Here is a 22,278-nt window from a genome sequence, read left to right on the forward strand (position 1 = left end):
TGCTTAGTGATTCACCGTCCTATATGAATCTTGTATTTTGGCAGGCATTCATCTGATTTAGGTTTAGCACACAAGTGTTGGCCTTCATTTGTGGACTCTGATTTCAGTGGTACTCTAATTTCCAAAGCCTTTGTGGTGTTATTTTGATATTCTTGGTTTATTAAGTAGCAGCAGGGCTCTACAGCTCCCTTCTAGTGCTGTCTGTGATCATGGATTCCTTAGGCCGGTGCACCCTTCCCTCCCACCTCTAGCTGCCTGCTTGTCTTTAGAGAGACAGGGAGTCTAGACCCTCTAAATCAAAGAGGATGCTGCTGCTGGCATCTTCTTCCCAGCTCTGACCAAACCGTGTAGCACCTCTGGATGGGGTGAGGTTTTCTCACAGCACTTACTGTGGATCTCTCCATTGGCTGTACCCTGCTCCTGATGTCTCTGGATGGGGTTGAGGGGTTAGGTTAATGGAAGAAAAGGCCATTTCAGGATTTTGTGAACAAAGAGACTCCCAAGTGGAATTTTCTATTGTGATTCAGTCTCTTCTGCAGATTCCAGCCTTCTCTCTCAGTATTTCTCAGTGATAAAGAGATTCTCAGGCCCAGCAGAGTAGCAGAGTGGCTTCCCTGGACACTTACACCAGGAAAGAACTCCTGATAGATCACCTTTACTGGCGGTGTTGCTGTTAACTCACCTGACATTGCCACAGGTACTCCATTAGATCCAGGAGCAGAATGAACCCTCCTGAACTAAGTTCAACAGCTAGCCTGTCGTCAGGAAATGCCAGGCCTCAGAAGCCTTCTGTTGAGTGGGGGCTACACTTTAAATACCCTCATGCCAGCTTGTTCTTCCAGTTCTGAGGTCCCAAACCAGCTCACCTTCTTCTCCTTATGTTTTCAGAGTTCTCCTTTTGTTGTTTTCTATGGTTTTTCCAAGGTTTATGCTGTGCTTAGCAAAGAGCAGGGAGGTAGTATTGGTATAGATCATGTCTGAATGTGAAGTTCCTAAAATATTAATTTTCATTTTTAAGATAAATATAGATATTATTTCCCTCCACTTACCAGTAAAAAACAAAACAAAACAAAAACTAAGGTACAAAAACATGTACTATTTGTTCAAGGTCATCAAGTGACCAAATGGCAGTAGAGATACTCAGCTTGACCTGTCAGTACTTAAGGACAGATTCTTTCCACTTCTTCTCTTTCTTTGCACATGAAAATAGTGTAATAAGTACAAAAATAAAAACAAAACCAAGTTCTGAGAAACTATCCATTACCTAATATAATTTATCTGTGAAGGTTAAAAAACAACTTGTATAATTAAATGTGTTCATTAAATTGTTCGTGGCAAACGGAGAAGCAAAGAAGATAAGTATAAAACAAACACTTTCTGGGAAAAGCCAGGCAAAGGCAATGAGGACAACTGTACTGTACAGAGGATATTCTTATTAAAGAAAAGCAGCAATTTTAAAGGGCAGGTGTTGTCTTGACAAAATAACTGGCTCAGTTCTCTTGCTGGCTCCTTGGCCTCCCTGTCCAAACCTGATTTCAGAAGGACTAGCACCAAAAATCAGGGGCTCATTTGGCCTGGGAGCTTTCCAAAGAAAAAGGACAGCTGAGTTGATTTCAGACTATCTTCCCAGTTTGGAAAGAGTAAAAATGGCTAACTCATTTTCTTTATCTTTCATTGTTAGATATTTCAGATGCTGGCAGGAAAGCAGTCTGCAACTGACAACACCAGCAGTAATTACTGAGGAGACACTCTGTAAGGATATGCTTTGTTTTGTTTTGTTGTCTTCAAATACCAAAGGCAAATAATGAAGTGTTTACTAGAAGTGAAAGATCATCCCTCACTCCTTTTCATGTTGATAAATCCCAGCATAAGTAAAAAAAGATAATCCAAGCTACTGAGTAAGCATGAATGAGTTCCAAATACAGATCCCAGAGAAATGGATGGTGGGGAAGGATGTAACTGGAGGAAGACAAGAAAAAATCTGGAGCGGGTCCATGGGGAGGGGGAACACACTTTGAGATCATCCCCTTGTCATTGTGTGAGAGGGGAATCAAAAGCAACTTCATATCTCTTTAGATTTTGTTTTCTTTAAATAATTACATAGAAGTATTGATTTGCAGTGTTCTGACTTGGTTGCTTCCTAGCATGAGATGGGCCTCTGCCAGTGTGACAGAAACAGCTTAGCAACTCTTTCTTTCCTAAAACTAGGACTTAATACAAATTGTTCACAAAAAGCAAATGGATCTAGTATACAGTGCTTCTGCACCAAGGCAATTATGTGTCTAGAACAACAAAAGTGGATTCTGTGAGGGGAAGAGAAGAATATCTAATATTCATTGAACATATACTGTGTTCCAAACACGGCAAATATCATATTTCCCTCAACTGACACTATTCTGCAATAGGATTATCCAATTATCTGATGAGCAAATAGCAGATCAAAAGGATTTAATAGGTTGCCTAAAGTAACATAGCTAGTAAGTGGTGGAGAGGCGATTTGAATCTAGGACTTTCATTCAATATTTTTATCCATATTAAATAAAATTTTCATTTAAATTGATGAAATTATTCATTATTCACAAAATACCAATTTTTTTGTTTTACTGTAAAAATTTCAGAGCCTTTAAAATATCAATATACACTAAATATAGAAGGAGGGAAAAAATTACCAAAAAAAAAGGGGGGGGGTTGTCCTTGGGACATTTTCCCCAGAAGCATCTGTGCTTCTAGGAATCAATCACAGAGTTCAAGGCAACAAATTTGGAAAAACTTGGTCTAGGTGGTTAGTATTACAGGAGTCTTAACCAACAATTCCAACCCACCAATTTCCTCTCTGAAAACCTTCTCATGTTTTTAGGGTGCTTTCGAGCTTTGAAAACACATGGATTTCCATCTGTTTGTTTTCATTTCACAAAATTCAGCAGAGACTAGAGTGTTTGCCTCCATTTTGGATATGAGGCAGTCATCTTGAGAAAGGTGAAATCAAGGTTATGGTGCTCGTTTTCAGGAAACCTTTTTTACTGTTTTATTTACTGTTTTATTCACACTATTATCCATGTCTCACTTGACAGCTCCGGTAGATTGGAGACAATGGGCAAGACAGGAGTCTCAGAGACTTGTGTTTGAATCATGGCTCTGCCATCCCCTACTCATTTGATTCTTAGGTCTCATATTTGTAACATGTAGAAGTAGTAAGTACTTCCATAGTTTTGAGGACGTAGTAGAACAAAGCATGAAAAGTCAGAAGAAAGTACTAAAAGTATATTAGTACCTCCTGCCATTCTGCCTTTTTTCTTCTCAGCGTTTACCAATGGCTCCCACATGGTCTCTATCTTCGTATACCCCACCCCTAAGATATTTCAGGTCACATGGGAGGTTTATCTATTTTAGTTCACTATCACACTTGGCTAAATACTAACCTGAAAAGAAGGTGGTGGTGGTAATAATTAGATGGTTATTATTTATTTTGAAGAGAACACAAAAGCAGGGGACTTAGGGAGGAGAAAGAAATAAACAAAAGGTTCCACACCCCGAGACAACATATTTAGCTAAGCTTAGTGCTGTAGTCTTTAGATGCAACTATTCAGAAATTGCAATCTATGTGTTCTCTCAGTCACTCACTCAATTCTTAGGTCTGATTCCTGTTCTCATAAGGGAGTCACTCAGTAACTACAGCAGGGTTTTATTTATACCTCATAATTTCTTCTCAGAGTTGACCAACTTTTACCCTGTATGCTTCAACAAAGAAACTGCAGATTGCATATTTTCAAATTTAATTATAATCTAAATGCCAAATGAAATATTTAGTAACCTACATATTATCTGATAGAGTTCATCTATAATACTAACAATAATAAAAATATAGTAGCTATCAATTATCAAATGCCTACTAGGTATCTCTGCTGTGCAAGGGCTTCAATAAATATATCTGTAATCCTGATGGAAATCAGGAAAAATACGTTATATTATCCCTCTTTATGCTGAGAATAAAGACAGAGTACATAAACTGAACGAAGTTATGGGGACAAACTCAGGTTGTATGACACCACAACGATGTCTTTCATACCACCCGGACCCTCCACTCTCACATATTGCACAGATCCAGCTACAATGTTTGGTGAAAATAAGGCAATGACTGCACTCAGGGCTTCTGTCTGCCTTTGACTTAAGGTCAAGTCCACAGCTATACCTATAATAGACACAGAAACAGTTTTACTAATCTTGCTTTAAAATTTTGGATTTTTATAATTAAGTTAAATTTAATGATAAATTAAATTTTGATAAATTTACTGTTAATATTTTATAAAGCTTAGCATTTTATGTTACTAACAATTAGTTTATTGCAATGAGGAAATCTCTACTAGGATTATCACCTTGTCATTCCATGAACCTTCTCTGAGGGCTTGCTCTGTTCCTAACACTATGCTAGGCATGAGGATGTGCCCGGCCCCATTGAGCTTATAGACATTATAAAGTGTTGTAGTGTACACAAACAGGATCAAGGCACACTGACTATGCTTAGACTATAGTCTGCATGGAGAATGATACTTGGAAAGATGGTTTATAAATATTAGGCCAAAAAGATCACTTGGTAATTCTTGAAATCTCTGCATGAAAGAGTTAAAAGAAATTATGCCATTGTGGGATTTGACATCTTAAATTTCTTAAGAGGTCTGCAGCCCATAGAAGTATAGAGGACTTCGTTATGCAGACACTGTGAGCCAGTGGTGATGGCAGGGCTCCGGGTTTCTGAATGTGTGAGATCCTCTTCTGAAGTATTCCTGGGCTCAAGGAAGGGAGTGATCTTACTGGAATGGGCTCAGCTACTCAGCAGGTCCTGTGGTGTATGAGTCAGTGTGGACTGGGCAAGGAAAGGGGCCAGAGTTTGGAGACCATGATAGAGAGTGCAGATAGGACCTTATTTCTAACTTTAGAGTGCTTCAGAATTTATCATCTCGATTTGTTTTTCCTAGCTTCTATTTTCTTTTTCTTTTTTTTTTTTTTAAGGTTTTATTTATTTATTCATGAGAGGCACACAGAGAGAGGCAGAGACACGGCAGAGGGAGAAGCAGGCTCCATGCAGGGAGCCCGACGTGGGACTCCATCCTGAGACTCCAGGATCAGCCCTGGGCCGAAGGCAGGCGCTCAACCGCTGAGCCACCCAGGCGTCCTACCTAACTTCTATTTTCTACTGACCTGAAATAATGCAAATTAAGACAAAACTATTTTGTTTTGCTTCTCTTCTCTTTTCCCTTCTCAAACAGGTTTGTGAGTCTGTTTGTTTTGGCCTCCCTTTCACTTTTTATGCTAATTTTAGAACAATAAAATAGAGAAATAGATATATATGTATCTATCAACGAAGAGACTGGACCAATATGATTTAAAGAGACAAAGAGGTGTGAAGATTTTAAGTTCTTCTTGCACCTATTTTTTTAATGAGAGGTTAAAATTACATTTAGAAAGATAAAGTATCTTGAAACTGATAATCCTGGATTGTTGATCCTCGGGCAACTCTTTTCTCCATAAGCCTCAGTTCGCTCATCTGCCAAACAGAACTGATAATTAGCACTTGCCTGAGAGGTGCTCAGTACGCACCAAAAGGCTTATTTTCCCACAGAGGGACCAAGTCAGGAAGGATGGCCATTCACTGACTAGGAGTGTACCAAGGTGTGATTTAGAGAATGTGAGAATGTACCCTGAAATCCAAGGACTAGGCATTGTTCTTCAATGTCTGAAATATAAGTAAACACCAAACACTCTTTGCACTATGGAAGTGCAAATATATTTTTGATTCTGGGAACATTTTGATGTACATGAGGCATTGACTGTTATAATTTGTAACAGCAGAAAAGAAATCTTTATCTATATGGAGATTCTCCATTAAAAAGGAAAGCAAATCCATCTAGAAAGATCTGTCAGCTTGCTTAAAGCCAAAACTTAGTGGCAAAACTAAAAACAGATTGCATAACTGTACACTTTAAACCAGACTAGGAAGCATGACAGGATGGGCTCACGAGGCAGAATTATTAATAATTCTTAATAATAATCTAATAATTATTAATAACAGCAATAATAATTAATAGCTAATACTTACTGAGCATGAACAATAGACCAGATACTGTCTTAGGTGATTTATATATAAAAGCTCATTTAATATTTATAGAACTTTACAAATAGGTACTATTTTGTTCCTGTATTACTGGAAATCAAATAATCTAGAGATTCTTTTCCATTAAATTTATCTAATTGCTTCCAGATTGTAAGTTGAATATATATTGACAATTTTAAGTTAGGATGATACCTAAAAAAAAAGAAAGAAAGAAAATACTACTTTCATATGGCAATAAGAAAAGTAGTAATTATGTTTTTAACCTTTTAAAAAAATCTAATTATTTTCTGGTCAACTAATTATATGATAAACACATCTTCTATTAGCAGATCCCTAAATTTATTTATTTCTAATTACATGATAATATGCAACATTTGCTGTTAAGTTCTGTGGGTCAGGGCCAAATAGATTTCCTTAAATATAAACAGACAAAGGAGAGGAATTGGAGCACTTGCCATTTTTATTATTGAGCTCTAAAAACAATTTCAGCATGCTGAACAGAGTTCCTTTGGAAAATTAATTTTAAATGGGAAAGGCACTCTGCCTTTGGTTACATGGTTGATTATTTTTCAATATATATGGGATTGCTGCCATTCACAATAATTACCTGTCAAAGATTTCTGCCTGACTCTGTATTCTATTTTTGTCATCAAGATATACCTATTACTATTTTTAACATAATATGCCTATCTATGTATATGTATGTGAGACGTGCAATCAGGAAATATTGTATTAACTAAAAAGCTCTCTAAACAGACAAATCTATCTGTGTTAATATCAAATCATGTCACTTTTTATTTACAGAATAATAGGACAGGGATGGATGCCTGTTTCAGTAAAAAGTACATTATGCTTCAATGTGGTGACTGGTGGTGAAGATGTTAATAGGTAGCATAACAAGGGGAATTTTACATGACTCAGGAATGCATGTAACATGAGGAAAAGTTAATTTCAGCCTTGCCTCATTAATCAGATCTGCCACCAGCTAAAAATTGTCCCCTTATTGTGCTTTCTGCGGTGTGGTACTGATGAAGATCCTGACATATAAAACAGAAGTAATTGGGCTAGTGCCAGGAAGAGGGGCAAAACAGAAAGTACAGGAATGAATGTGTCTAAAGCTGACCTTTTGGAAGAATCGCCCAAGGCACCTTCAAGTGGTTCCTGTCATTGCTAATGGAGACTGTGCATTCAACACTGTTTACACAGTTCTGCATGTGATCGGCTGAGAACTGAAATGAACTACAACCGTTTTTATGTGCAAGCCTTCACAAGAACGCCTGCAAAAGAGGCAAGAGTTGGGGTCTCTGTCAAGCAAATGCCAGGGTACAGAAATGTTAGAGTATGGATTCGCTCCGCCAGCAAATGCTAGTCTGCGTACGTAGCAGCATCATTCCTCCAAAGCCTGTACAAGGACGAAACTTACAGAAGGCCAGGCTACAACTTAAAGGGGAAAAAAACTGCTGTGACAACACTGATGAAAGGGTTTACAGAGAGCACTTTTCATATGCATGATTTCAATTGTTCTTCTTCAAGATGGAGAGATAAATATTATTACTTGCAATTTATAGAGGGCTGATTTCATAGACTCTATGCTAACTCTTTATACCACACAGCTGATATTTGCATAAACATGAACCCATGTATTTTATTACAAAAATTCTACTCTTTTCAATGGATAGGTTTTGAACAATTTAATAAAGTATAGTTTTCATATAATAAAATCCCTACATTCTAAGTGTATAGTTCAATGAGTTTTGGCAAATAGATACATAATATAACCATCGCCATAATCAATATTTTGAACATTTTCATCAACTCAAAAATTTTCTCATTCTCTTGGCAAGCAATTCCCCTATAAGCCTTGGCCTCAGGCAATCCATGATCAGTTTTCTGTCCCTTGATGTATGCATTTCACACTGACATACGAAGAGAATTCTACAGAGGTAGTTCTTTGTAACTTCTTTTGCTCAGTATACTACTTATGGAGAGTCACCCATGCTGGTACATGTGTCATTGTTTGGTTTCCTTTTATTACTGAGGATATGTGTGTGTGTGTGTGTGTGTGTGTGTGTGTGTGTGTGTGAGCGTGTGTGTATAATTTATTTGTCTATGAACCAGTTTATGGAAATTTCAGTTGCTTCCAGTTTGAGGCTATTATGACTATTGCTATTATGCACATTCATGTAGGTGTTTGTGTGGGCATGTATTTTCATTTTTGGTGGGTACAATACTTAGAAATGCTACGACATGTATAAGGAGTGGAACTCAGATTCTTGATATTTTTTTATCATCCTTTTAATCTAATCTTGAAAATTAAAATATAAATTTCCCAGTAAACACCACTTAAGCTGCATCTCTTGCATTTTAATAGCACCTATATTTTCTAGTGGCCCAAGTAAAATCTTTAATTCCCAAATATTCCAAATAGCAGTTTTGTTTTTCACAGATATCACTTTTTATGGACTTGTATGAATTACGCATTTGTCAAAACCCATAGATCTATACAACACAAAGTGAACCCTAATGTAAACTATGTGCTTTAGTTAAAATTCTAGATCAATATTGGCTTATCAATTGTAACAAATGGAACATACCAAATCAAAGTTATGGTTTTGATTTGCATTTCTCTAATGACCAATAATGTTGAGCATTTTTTCATTTGCTTATTGACCATTTTGTATATATTATTTAGAAATATGTCTATTCAGATAGAACATTTTCAATATTCTTTTATGTGAAGAAAATAGAAATACCAATTCTTTCCTTTAGTGTTTTTATCTATTTTTAAATTTGTATTGTTATTTAGGATGGATAAAATATGGTACTTCAAACACAAACCTCTGTTGCATAAAACTGCCATTGGTTTGTGTTCTACAAATTCAGGTACCAACACATTATATCCCATATGATTTATATCAAATCATCTATCTATCTATCTATCTATCTATCTATCTATCTATCTATCTATCTATCTACTTATCTATCTATCTTTCTATATATTTACTTTATATGATGGCTAATTGGTATATTCCTGACAGGGAAAGAGAGGTTCCATTTAGCCAGGTATTGATGATAACTGAATTTTGTACTTACTATTTTGTATTATAATGTTTTGAATAATTTGATATTTTATAGATTAGATTCTAGATTCAAAAATTTAAAGCATCCTTCTGCCCCAATGCCCACATATTTTGAGTACTATGATTCTTTTGTATTAGGATACGGCATCTATCTGTGTACCTTTGTGCTGTGATGTTAGACAAGTCAGCAAAGTCTGTTTTAGGACTACTCCTGGAAGTCCTTTCTATAATGAAAGCCCAAAACTAACTAAATTATATTCAGACATGATGGTAAATCATGTGACAGAATAGTATTTAAATATAAACTAAACATATTCTCTATTTAATTTCCCCTTAGCTGGATGATGATAGTGTTCTCCTAATACTACCTGAGTTGAGATAAAGTGTGATGCAGGACAAGTCAGAATAGGAAAACAAAACAAAAACAAAACAAACAAACAAACAAACAAAAAAAACAAAACACCAAAACAGTCGTTTTAATCACTCATGGTCAAAATAATTTCATTTAAAATTTTTTTGCATGATTATATGACCATGTGATGATAGTGCACAAAAATACTGACAGATATTATCTCATGATATGGACATATCCTGTGAGTCTTAGGCACTGGAAATATGTGGACAGTGAGGGAGAAATGCAATCTTTATGAAGAACTCATTAAAGACTTGTGTTTTTTTGTTTGTTTGTTTGTTTTTACATTTGCCCCTTAACAATGAACACAGTTCCTAAAACTTTATGCATGCCCAAATAAACAATTAGTTTGCTTAATTTCATATTTTAATTAAAAGAACTCAAAGATAAGGGCCCAGTGTTGGCAGAATGCCAGACAGAAGCAACACACTTCCTACTGAATCTTTTTTCTATCATCATTATCAGGGAAAAAGTGCAAAAATTTTACATTCTATTGAATACTATGTGCCAACTGAACTATTAAGTATTTTTGCATGCATAGTCCTATTTTATATCCAACTTTGTGAATGTTGCTGATGTTGTTATTGCTGTTTTAATCACCATCATTACTGTTTTATTGTTTCAATCATGTAATGAAGAAAATGATGGGCAAAGAAATGAAACAATTTGTCCAATGTCACCTAGTTAGTATGCCATAGAGCAAGAATCATGAGTGCTTTTTACAAAAAGCGCATACTCAAAAGAGGGTGCAAAGAAAACTCTTTTTTTATCCTTACTTAATGTCAAAATGTAATAATTATATCAAGAAGCAAATAAACATACCTAATGTTTAAAAACAGTAATGAAAAATTCCATGGAACTACCATTCCAGTTAAGAAATCAATCATTATTGGCATCAGAGGAATCCCCTATATACTCTTAGCTAATAAGCCTCATGACTTTCCTATTAAAATAAATCCTAGAAGGTGGGCTCAGTTGGTTGAGTGTCTGCCTTTGACCCACCCCAGGAGGTCATGATCCTGGGGTCTTGTGATGGAGCCCCACAACCTGGGATCCAGCCCCACATAGGTGCTCCTTGCTCAGCAGGGAGCCTGCTTCTCCCTCTCCCTCTGCCTGACACTCCCCCTGTTTGTGCTGTTTCTCTGTCAAATAGATAAAATCTTAAAAAAAAAAAAGTAAACCTTATTATGACATTTATGCTGATCATTTTTATTTTTCTTTATAATTCAATCACTAGTAAACATTATATGGTATGAATCTATATTACCTATAAACAATATTACACATATTGATCTTAATAATATAGCTTCTCCTATTTTGAACTTAATATAAGTGGAATATTAATATATTTATCTTTTATGTTTTTTACCCAACATTAATTAGATTATTTTGCTATAGGTAGATTTAGTCATTTTACTGATATATGACTATACACAATTTTATATAAATACATGAAAATTTATTCATACATTCTACTGATGAACCTTTATGTCTTAGATTTTAGGTTTTAAAGGAAATGTCATGAGCCTTCATGTACATGTATTCTATCAAATACGTGCAAAAGTTTCTCTAAGGGACATTCTTCAGAATGTTGGGTCATAGGTGACCCATGACAGTAACATCTACAGTGTTACTAGATCATGCCAAACTCTTCCAAAATGGTTTTGACGCCAACTGTCTTTCTTCCTTCCTCCTTCTCTTCTTTCTTTCCTTTTTTCTTCCTTCTACAGGAAACATTTTTCCATTACAATATTTATAGCTGTGACATCTATTATTTGAGGAACTCCTCTTCTTCACAGAGTCCTCTTTATTAATCAGTGTGTCCCACTCCAAGTGGGTGGATGACAGAAACCAACACAGATCAATTAGGCTATTTTTTTCCTGTTTTTCCTTTTCTGGTTGAAAGTGAGTTGGAGCTGTTGTTTTTTCAATTGCAAGCCAAAGCACAGAAACCTACGGATATTGGCAGACTCCACTACATGGAGGAACCCTTTACAGAGACAAGAAAGTGAGCCTAACAGAAGCATAAACACGAAGAGAAAAAGAGTTGAATGAAGACAGGTTAGAATCCTCAGCTCCACTCCTTGATATTGCTTATAACCAATTTTTACTTGGTATCTAAAAGCAGTCCTTAAATAACACAGCCTACAGGAACACCCAGGAGGCCTAGTGATACTGCAGTATAAATTGCAGTAGTACTTCACTACAAAATGCAAAAAAAACTCTGAGGTGAGTCACTGGAAAGAAATGCATTCAGAGTGGAAATGTGAGTGCTTCCAGAAGGCTCCAATTAATATTCTTATGCTGATATGAGTTATATTTCTGACACTTAAATCAGAATATTTATATATATATATATACATATTCAAATATATTGTATACAACCAGATCTAATATGTATTTCCTGAACATCTGCCACATGGTTCTTTGAGACCAAAAACATCCTCTGTGAGATTAAAACTAGGCAGGAAAATCAGAATATTTTGAGAATAATGTCTCTCCTAGAAATCTTTTGAATGATGTTCAAAAGAGACCTAAAAGTTATTTCATATTATCTCTCACAAATTACCCCAAAGAAGACTAAATACGTAGCCCATATTCCATATTATAACTAGGAGTGATTCACATTATACATGGAAGCAACAGTAATTTAGAACGATGGGTAACATTCTAGACATCAAAAACAGCCAGGATGATGTTGACAATCTGGAACACACCACCCCACCCCTGCCAAAATTATTACAATGGTGAACAAACATACACAGACATCTTATGAGAAACAGTTGGTAGAATTGAGGATGGTATCTTAGATAATATCTGGGAAGGAAGTGATTTTCTAATATCTGAAGTATGCCAAAGGAGCAGTGTATAATTCAATGTGGTACACTAGAACCAGAGCATAGACGAAATAAGTGGTAAATTCTAGATCTTTATCATGGGTTATACCTGGACTACTGCAGTGTTTCCATGACCCCATCCTTAACACAGTCTTTCATGTGATTGATTCTTTTTTTTAAAGATTATATTTATTCATTTATTCATGAGAGACACAGAGAGAAGGCAGAGACACAGGCAGAGGGAGAAGCAGGATCCTCGCAAGGAGTGTGCTGTGGGACTTGATCCCAGAACTCCCGGATCACACCCTGGGCCAAAGGCAGATGCTCAACCACTGGGCTACCCAGGCGTCCCCTTTCATGTGATTCTTAAACATACAATGAACACACATAGGTCTTAAACTCTTAACATTGCATTGTTCTGCCTCGGTTTCTTCAGATGATTTTTGTAAGGACTTGATTACTACAAATACAGTTCCTATGAAAAAGCTTGACATATATTAAGTGCTCAATAAATGTTATGTCTTCTTCCTCCAACTTACTTTCTCCCTCCTCTCCTACCATTATTATTATTATTATTATTATTATTATTATTATTACTACTACTAATATCATTATTTCACTCTCCTATTTTAAACTTTTTAGCGTCCTCTAGATTCCCAGAGCCCTTACATATCATCCTTGATATATGACTTCGGACTCTTTCTCTTCAGCTAAATCTTTCTCTACTCCACTTCTCCTATTTTATATTAATTGTCCCACACCACCTGTAGTTACTATGAAATCCTTTCTTGTCCCGTACAAAGATATCTTTGTGCATGCTAAGTTGTTCCCCTATTTTAATTCTCCATTCTGCAGTGTACCAATTAACCATTATTTTTTCTATTAAATATCCAAGGACAAATGAATTCCACCAACTGTGCTAAATCTACTCCCGATAGAAAATTCTAATAGTGGATATATTGCAATGTATGGTTATTTATTGGCTTTTATGCCCTTTCTAAAAGTAGATCACAAGGTCCTAAAAGAAAAGGACAATGTCCCTTTTACCTAGCACAGTGTCTGACTCATTGATACACTCACTAAATGCAATGTTTGTTGAAGTGATAAAAACTCTGTAAGGAAAAAAATAAAAAAATAAACTGTTTCACAAATAGAAGTTTACAACATTAGATCCCTCAACGATGAATCCCTGAGACCTTATCATCACTTTCAAGTCAAATATTACTTCAGTCTATCCTGACAACTGATCAAGGTAATTTATCCCATTTTATTATTTTCTATTTCAGAACAGTTTCTTTCACAATACTCAGATCTCATAACTAATATATTTGTTTACTTGGCTAGGGATTGATCGCTTTGGTTTTGTTTCTGTCTATTTGTATCATTGTAAGCTACATACAAAACAAGAAAAGTTCTTAATTATGTCCCATATTCCTTAGTGGGCTCTAGCTCATAATAGACATACAATCAACAGTTGTAGAATTTAAAATTGAATATTGATATACAAACTTGGACATAAACTTAACTATTTGTCAATGATATCTTAGAAATTAATTCATCAGTATAGGGGGTATTTGGGCTGTATGTTCCCTAACTCTAAAATTTTACTTCAGCGCAACCTAGAATCACCCCACTGAATCGCAGCACCACAGAATATGTGAGAAATATCACACTGAAATTTGTATTGCCCCAACTCAGCCAACCTTACTGCTGCCCATATACGTTTTCCTTTTGCCAATCACAGGACTCATCTGTTCTCTTTGCCATTTAGTTATTGAGCTTTTCTTGGCCAGGCATGCCACCCAGGGCCAGCCTAGGCATTAAGCTGACTGTTTGGCCTTCATTAGCTGCATCTAATCCATTCCCCAGAAAACACCCCAGGCCATAAAATGCATCTGTGTGTTGTTTTTATTAGGTCATCTGATTGAGCAGATGCTGATAGTTCTAGAAAAGGAGTATTCCCCCTGCCAACCTTAATTTGTTCTGTTTAAGGTACAGGCAGGGCTCATCAATAGTGCTATTTCTGTGGTTTAACATGCCATTTCAGACCACATAATTATTTCTCTATTATAGAATCTTAAAGTATGGGGAAATTACTAAGAGTCACCTGGTAACTCTTCTTTAACACATCACTGTAGGCATGAAACTGATGTCCTCTGCTCTAGGTCAAACTATCCTGTTCTCTCTGTATCTTTTCCAAATGAGGATTTCTGCAAACATGTTATTACTGGGTCACCAATGGACCAATGGACCTTCCTCTTCAAGTGATTCACCAACCACAAAACAAGCTGACTTAGGATTTTTGATAGCAAGAGATCTGTCAAACTACAAAATCAAATAATTCCAGGATTAAAAGGGGAAAAGGACTTTTTTTTTTCCCTCCAGTGCAACACCCTCATGAGGCTTAACATTTCCCAAATATGGGAGCCCGATCTCTTCTTGAATGACTCTATTAACCTCCCTCTTTTAAGGGTATTTATTTATTTATTTGGCAGAAATATGGAGTAAGAGTGAAATCAGTGAATTGTCTGTCATAAAGCTTTCTTTTTTATATACTGAGACAAAATCTGCTTCATTTTAACTTCCACTTTACTGCTATGTCTGGCATCTAAGAATATGAGTCATATCTTTGTCTTTCAAATAATGACAAACAGGTACCTTCACCCAAAATCCTGTTAACCTCTTTTTCTACGTTTTTCCTTTATTTTTCTCTGCAGAGATGGTGATCAGACCATTCATAGCTTTATATAGACATGAAAAATACTATTTATGAGTGAGAATTCCTCTCAGTGAAATAGTAGCTATGACTAAGGACACAATGTAGATTAAAATAATGATGATTAACTTGAAGAAGCTATAGAATTATCTTTCATTAACTGAAAATTAAAACACAAGAATGCCTCTTTCATTTGCAACTGTGCCAGCCTCCTTCTCTAAAACCCACACTGATCTATAAGGATCGGGGCTTATTTTTCACTCCATTTCCCCTTTCCAGAGTTTATCAGAAATAGGCAAGAGGTGGCTGACATTCAAAGGGATGCCAAGGGAGCAGCAGGGAGAGAAGAAAAGGAGCCAACCCAGATGCACCTCCTATTTCATCCTCACAGAGAGGGTCAATGGCCCCAGATCCTCTAACCAGCTGGCTTTTTCTAGAGGATAAAATGTTCCCCAGGATTTAGGCCTTTGCAGAGCTGCATTAGTTATTTGAGGCCACTAAGTCTTGCACTGTGTTAGTGCTTTGTTAATTGGTATCCTAGTGGCTTGAAAAAGTCATATAAATCCAGTGAAATCTGTGTGCAGTCAGCTCATCTAGAAAAAAAAAAAAAATTCAATGTGCTCAAAGCCCTGGAGGATCGATAGGAGTTATCTGGGAAGAGATTTCATTGTATTTATATTACACACCTTGCCTCGTTCAAGCTGTTGTCTGGTTTTCTTGATCTGACATGTGGGACTGAGGACAAAGCCAAGGTCAAAAACCACAAGGTAAGCTGCAGGCCGGAGGCATTTTGCATCCCCGCGACTCGGATGCCCAAACCTCAGAAAGACTCTCAGATGCTTCTGAGTCACTGACTCAATCCCAATACTATTTAGCAAGAGAAAGTGCTATTTTTATCAAGGTTGTATGGCAGCGCATCTAGCAAGAGACATACTCTCTTTATATGACATGGCCTTTCTTTTGTCGTGTTAGACTGCATTATGATTCTCAACAATCAGGTCAGATCAATTCATACTAGTTCTCAATTTCCTATCCAAACTCGTCTAGGACGTGATTGACAAGACTGTGGGAAGGAGCAAAATAAGAAGTGAAAGAAGTGGCGTTGGTAAAGAAGTCTCTTGACGTCTTAAATCCTACACATGAAAATGGGTAGTAATAAAATGTAAGAATCAAGTGGGCAGAATGGGAGAGAAAACAGACATTGGCCTCAAACTGGCAGAGTCTTTAATGACATTTAAGTTTTCGGGTTGTTTAATTAGTGGTCATTTTTTTTCCCGCTGGTAAATGCTTTTTGTTGTGTTGCCAAGGACAGCTGGATGTCTATTTAAGCAAACACAAAAGATCAGTGATAACATTTAAGTAAGGTTAAGGTATATTTTCATTTTACTTCAAAAACCCTATTTTCTTCCATTTTGTCCTGCTCTAGGCCCTGCAGTGACCTCCATTCACAATGGCTGCACTGTCGGTACAGCAGTCACAAGCCAGGTGTGGTTAATAAGCACTAGAAATGTAGTTAGTAAGAATGGAAACTGAATTTAGCACATGAATCCAGATGAGTGGCAAGTATAAAAAGCATACCAGATGTCAAAGACTTAGTATGACAAAATATATAAATATTATACTAATAATGTTTTATATAGATCACAAGCCGAAAGACAACATATTGGAATTACTAATTTAAGAAAAATAAATGAATTTTATTTATTTCTTTTTGCTTTCTAAATGTGGTCACCAGAAATTTAAAAATTAAATATGTGACTTGCATTCTGTTTCTCTTGTATGGTGCTGCTGCTCTAAAGCATTAAGTCTGGGATCCTTGGGTGGCTCAGGGGTTTAGCTCCTGCCTTTGGTCCAGGGTGTGATCCTGGAGTCCCAGGATCGAGTCTCACGTCAGGCTCCCTGCATGGAGCCTGCTTCTCCCTCTGCCTGGGTCTCTGCCCATCTCTCTCTCTCTCTCTATGTCTACCATGAATAAATAAATAAATAAATAAATAAATAAATAAATAAATAAATAAGAAATAAATAAATAAAATCTTTAAAAAAAATAAAGTACTAATTCTGAACTTTCATCTGACTTTTTAAAGTTGTCTAAAACCAGGTACACACTTAACCTATCATTTATTCACTTATTTATTCATAAAATGCTTATATGAGCATCTATTACATTCCAGACCTTAGGACAGTTTCTAAAGTTCAGAGAAGTATAGCCTGGAGGTGGTAATTTTAGACTCATCAGTTTATATAATTGTGGTGATGATTCACAGTACCCAAGGGGAGTGAATAGCAAACAGGGAAGATAAATTGTAATTCAAAACTGTAGAAGATACTGTGAAACTATTGAAGACAAGGGGAAAGAGGAGTCTCTGAAAGAAAAGGAGAAGGAACAGTAAGAACTACAGGATGAGAACAAAGGGAGAGCTAAGCCAAATCTAGATGCTAGGATACTCAACAATTAGGGAAAAGAACCAGTAAGTTTACAGAGCATAGAATGTTCTGTGGTCTCAACTGATATTTTGCTTAAAATCCATAGTGATGGGCAGCCCGGGTGGCTCAGCGGTTTAGCGCCGCCTGCAGCCCAGGGCCTGATCCTGGAGACCTGGGATCGAGTCCCAGGTCGGGCTCCCTGCATGGAGCCTGCTTCTCCCTCTGCCTGTGTCTCTGCCTCTCTCTCTCTCTCTGAAGAAAGAAAGAAAGAAAGAAAGAAAGAAAGAAAGAAAGAAAGAAAGAAAGAAAGAAAGAAAGAATCTTAAAAAAAAAGAATTAAAAAATCCATAGTGATGATGTCATGGAGGAAAAAAATCAGATTATTTGGAGAAATCGGACTTAACAAGCTTTCCAGAGCACATTCTTTAGTTGTACCAATGTCTGAGACATGCAGAGACTAACAGGCATCATCTCTAATGTTTTCTGTTCAGCCACGAAGATAAATTAGCACTGAAGCCATTATCGCTAGCCTGGGCATAGGATAGCTAGCTCCTCGGATGAGTGTCATTGGACAGTTGGAGGAACAATCCCCACTGGGAACCCAGAGGAAGTACTTCTGGGTACAAATGATGCAGGACTTGAAGAAAGACTATGACTTCATCAGTTTGAGAGGAAAGCACAAAAGTCCTCCAATTTATGAGGTACGTGGATACAGGTGGATTTGAACTGAAAGCTGCTAACAAATCCGGTACCAGGTCCTGAACGTCCTGCCAACGATTTTGGTCCTGACTTGGACAGAGTATGATGAAGAACCTAATAGGAGAGAAAAATGAAACCTAAAAAGTATTGCAGTAACGTTCAGCTACTAAGACTTCCTCCTGGCACTGCAAGTACCACTGCAAACATTCAAGATTCAGAGTCAACTGTCAGAGGGGAAATAAGAATAAAATAGTGTGAAAGTTGGGTGAAGGCGCAGAATCTGCTTAACTAAATGAATGTCCTTGGCTGAAGGAAAATAAAAGCTAGTTATTAGAGACAGACTTTTTACTGGGAACACAGGCTGTTCCTGGAAGGAATAACTTGGAAAATCTGAATAGGAAACCCCTCCCTTAAGCCTCGGCTCAGCACAATGAAGACTGATTTACCAACCTGCACATAGAAGCTTGGAGAAAAGAAGTAGCCGTTTCGGAGCTCTTAATGGGGATGCAGAGGCTGTGACTGTTAGGAAGTGTCAAAAGCACTGGTTGGCAGCTTAGATAAACAAGAATTAGAGCCACCACAAATAACCGGAGGGAACTGATGTTTGTTAGTAGTCTGGGAGAGGTGAAATCCATAGAAAATGCAAGTCTCAACACTGATTCTTTAAGGCAGTTTAGCAGTAACCTCAGTCCTAAAAATGGGGTCCAGAGGGTAGGGTCACCAGTATTTCCTGAGCTCCTCTGCTGTGCCTGGCCATGTCAAGGAGGCTAACTCATTTAATCCTTTGAAGTAGATTAAAGCATTCCGCAGATCAGAAAACTTACTGTCAGAGCCATATACACAGGAAGAATTTGGACCTAATCCTGAAATAGTTCCCAAGTCCTTACACCAGGAGTATGTCAATTGTCAATGCCAATTTGTTGTATTTTCTTTTTCCTAATGAAGAGCTAGAGGGAAGGATGGATATATTTATAATTTATTAAGCACCAACTGTATGCAAGCTATAAGTACTAGTTTCCCTAATATATATCATTTGCTTAATATACCACAATAACTTCATTTGATATAAAATGTTGCCTGCCCTACCTCATCCCTCTATCTAATGTATGAATGTATTCAAAGATGATTGAGGCAATTAGGCCTCTTCTCAGTCTTCTTTGGCTGTTTTGTCATTAGATCAGACTAGGAAGCAGATGAATATTCTTTATACATAGGGCTCAAAAGAAGCCTGCAAAGAAAAAGACTTCTGATACAATAAAAAGGACTATTCCGTACCGTAGTCCTTTTTTTCCACTAGTCCATATGAGAATCAGCTACTTTCTAAAGTAGCTCTAGTGCTAAGAACCTCCCCCCAGAGATTATCGTTTGACTGGCCTCCACTGGGGAGGACACATTCATATTATTCAAAATCTCCCTCATTGGAAAGCCAGCATAACTTGATAATACTTGAGTTACTCTTTTACAAAAAGTGGTGGTGGTCAAAATCACATGAATGGTGGGAACATTCATCCTCATTTAGAAGTAGAAAGTGTTGTCTTCAGAACAAAGAAACAGTTGCTCTGTCCAGAGTGGTCTCTTGCCATGAATTTTAAGAACCTGAGCACTACTCAGGGAAGAGACTTGACTGGATATTTCTGAATTATTTACACCACGTGGGACTACCCTCTTCAAAGCCTGAGGAGTCTGAGCAGAGTACACCCTCTATTATAATTTGGTTTTGTTTTTTAGAGAAGGCTGGAAATAGTAAGGCTTAGGTGAATAAGGAAAGGTGGAGAGTTGGGTTTTTTTCTTTCTTATCTATGAGAAGTGGGCTTTCCTTGGGAAGGGGAGAGAAATGGTCATAGCTAGGAGTGCATGGAGGAAATGGTAAAGGAGGGTTAGGAAGTCACAGAGAATGAGAGGATGGGGGAGGGTCCATATGGATAAGCTCCAGAATTCGTAAACCATGAAGTATGTACTCTGGCCTCCCCCCATTTTGGGTGACGCAAGAGGTGAGTTAGATTCAAGAGCTCCCAGATGCTTCTTTGCCCTCCCCCACACACTTTTTCTTTTAATGATTTTAGCATGCTACATGTATTTTGAGTAGAAGAACATGTAAATCTCTTTTTGGGAACAATGCATATGTAGTGTCTCTACACCAAACAAGAAAATTCGTGGAAGTGCTCCTGATGAACTTCCTGGTCATTGAGTCTGACCCTATCTCTTCCTTCCTACCCGTGGATGTCAAGGTAAAACAAAGCTGCAAGGCCTGTTTCCCCGTCCTCCCTGGAAAGCACACCAGTGCCAAAGCTACCAAGTAGACTGTAGTATCCCCATCTATAGAGGCTCAGGAGTGGTCGGACAGTTTGCACTAAGCGGCCGAGCCTGGAGTCAAACCCAAGTCAGCCCAAGGTCTGACATCTTGCTAAGATCACACTCTAAACTTTCTTAAAACACACACGTACACACACAGTCAACTTTTTTCTTACCATCATTTTCTTCCGAGGCGAGAGAGAGGGTAGGCTTTGTTAATTATAGCATTTCTCCTTTTTTGTCTGAAACCTCTTCCTCCAGGCGTACACAAAATGAAATACTGAGGTGAGGGAGAAAGTAGACTCTGAACAGGGCGAGCAAACCCTACAGTATTATTTTCTACGGAGTTTAGAGGAGAAAGAAGCAGTAAGATGTTTGCCTTCTTGCCACCAGAGTATTTCATGGAGATTGTAGAACCTCTCTTTGTTTCTATTGTTCTTTGCACCCCTAGTGGTTCTCTAACTTCAACAGCCTTAAGAGTAACCTAGAGGACTGGAAGAAACACAGGTTGTTGGCCCCACCCTGGAATTTCTGATTCAGGAAGTTGGGTGGGGTCTGAGAAACTTGCTTTTCCAAAAAGTTCCCAGCTGCTTAGAGACCAGCTTTGAGCACCTCTGCTGCTCTGGGGCTCACTGGTGGGTTCTCAAATTTGGTTTAATTTTAGCACGACCTGGCTATATTAAATTATATAGATAGGCAGATAGAATTCAACTCCGTGACGTTCTCAGAAAAATCCCATTAATTAGAGTCCAGTCATGCTTGCAATTAGTTAAATTACTGTATCTTTTTCTGTTTTAATTTTTCTGGCTTTTATACCATTTAATGATACCACCAAATGGTACTTTTTGATAATACTCTTAGTTTTAATGGCATTTTCTTGCCATGGTAGAAAAAAGCAGGTCTCTGGAATCTAACAGGCTTGGATACAATCCCCAGATCTCTCACGTACATGCGTATGTACTGATGATAGCATCATTACTTTAATTCCATAATGATTACATGCCCCTTTCACATAGGGTCTAAGATGTGTCTAAGTTTACTATTATTGCTTAAAATGGCACATCAATAGTGTTGTATTTTACTCATGAGTTCCAAAAATCTTTTTGTTTTCTGACACAAAATTGACAATTTTTTTTATGGTATATCAGAGCCTAGAATTGGGGAATATGTTGTTTGTGAAACATGAAATAAAATGAGTCTTAAAAAATGATGATTAACTGCAATGTTAACAATGATGAAAGGATGCAGTTTACAAGATGTTGGAGAACTCATTCCTGTGCTGATGGTTTCAACAAAAAGTGGGAAATGAAGAAGAATTTTAATCTGAATTTCAGACCCGTGTGTGCTTTGAGCAAAGAAGTCAATATTATCCTCATTTGAATTCGGTGGAAATAGGGCTTCTAGAAGCTTACATTACAGAGATAGACCCAGGGATGTGCCATGTGTCATGCACTAGCCCTGCTTCTAGCCAAGGGCAAAAGTAGTGGCGCCTGTTCATGTGCAAGTCAGTCAATGTTGGAATGAAATCTACTACAAGTTAGGGCAAACGGGAGCGGGAGCGAACTCTCCACGATCACATGGGCCCACTGCCAGAGTCAGGAAGGTAATACGTTCGTTATCCCTGCCAAGCAGGGGTGCTGGGCCAAGCAGGTGGCCTGACCTGCTTTGTGAGGAGAAAAAGCCACCTTTCCCATTCAGCAGGGGGCTCA

At 37.4% G+C, this 22,278-nt stretch overlaps 1 long non-coding RNA gene across 1 annotated transcript; it reads right to left on the bottom strand.

Annotated features, from left to right (window-relative positions):
• Positions 1 to 865: 865 nt before the first annotated feature.
• Positions 866 to 20,997, bottom strand: LOC144304792 (uncharacterized). The gene is made up of 4 exons (XR_013371762.1): positions 20,746 to 20,997; positions 6,095 to 6,301; positions 4,067 to 4,189; positions 866 to 931 (listed from the first exon to the last, which is right to left on the bottom strand). It is a non-coding gene; the product is annotated as an uncharacterized LOC144304792 (long non-coding RNA).
• Positions 20,998 to 22,278: the final 1,281 nt, after the last annotated feature.

The sequence above is a fragment of the Canis aureus genome, chromosome 3, assembly GCF_053574225.1.
Source record: "Canis aureus isolate CA01 chromosome 3, VMU_Caureus_v.1.0, whole genome shotgun sequence".
Taxonomy (NCBI): domain Eukaryota; kingdom Metazoa; phylum Chordata; class Mammalia; order Carnivora; family Canidae; genus Canis; species Canis aureus.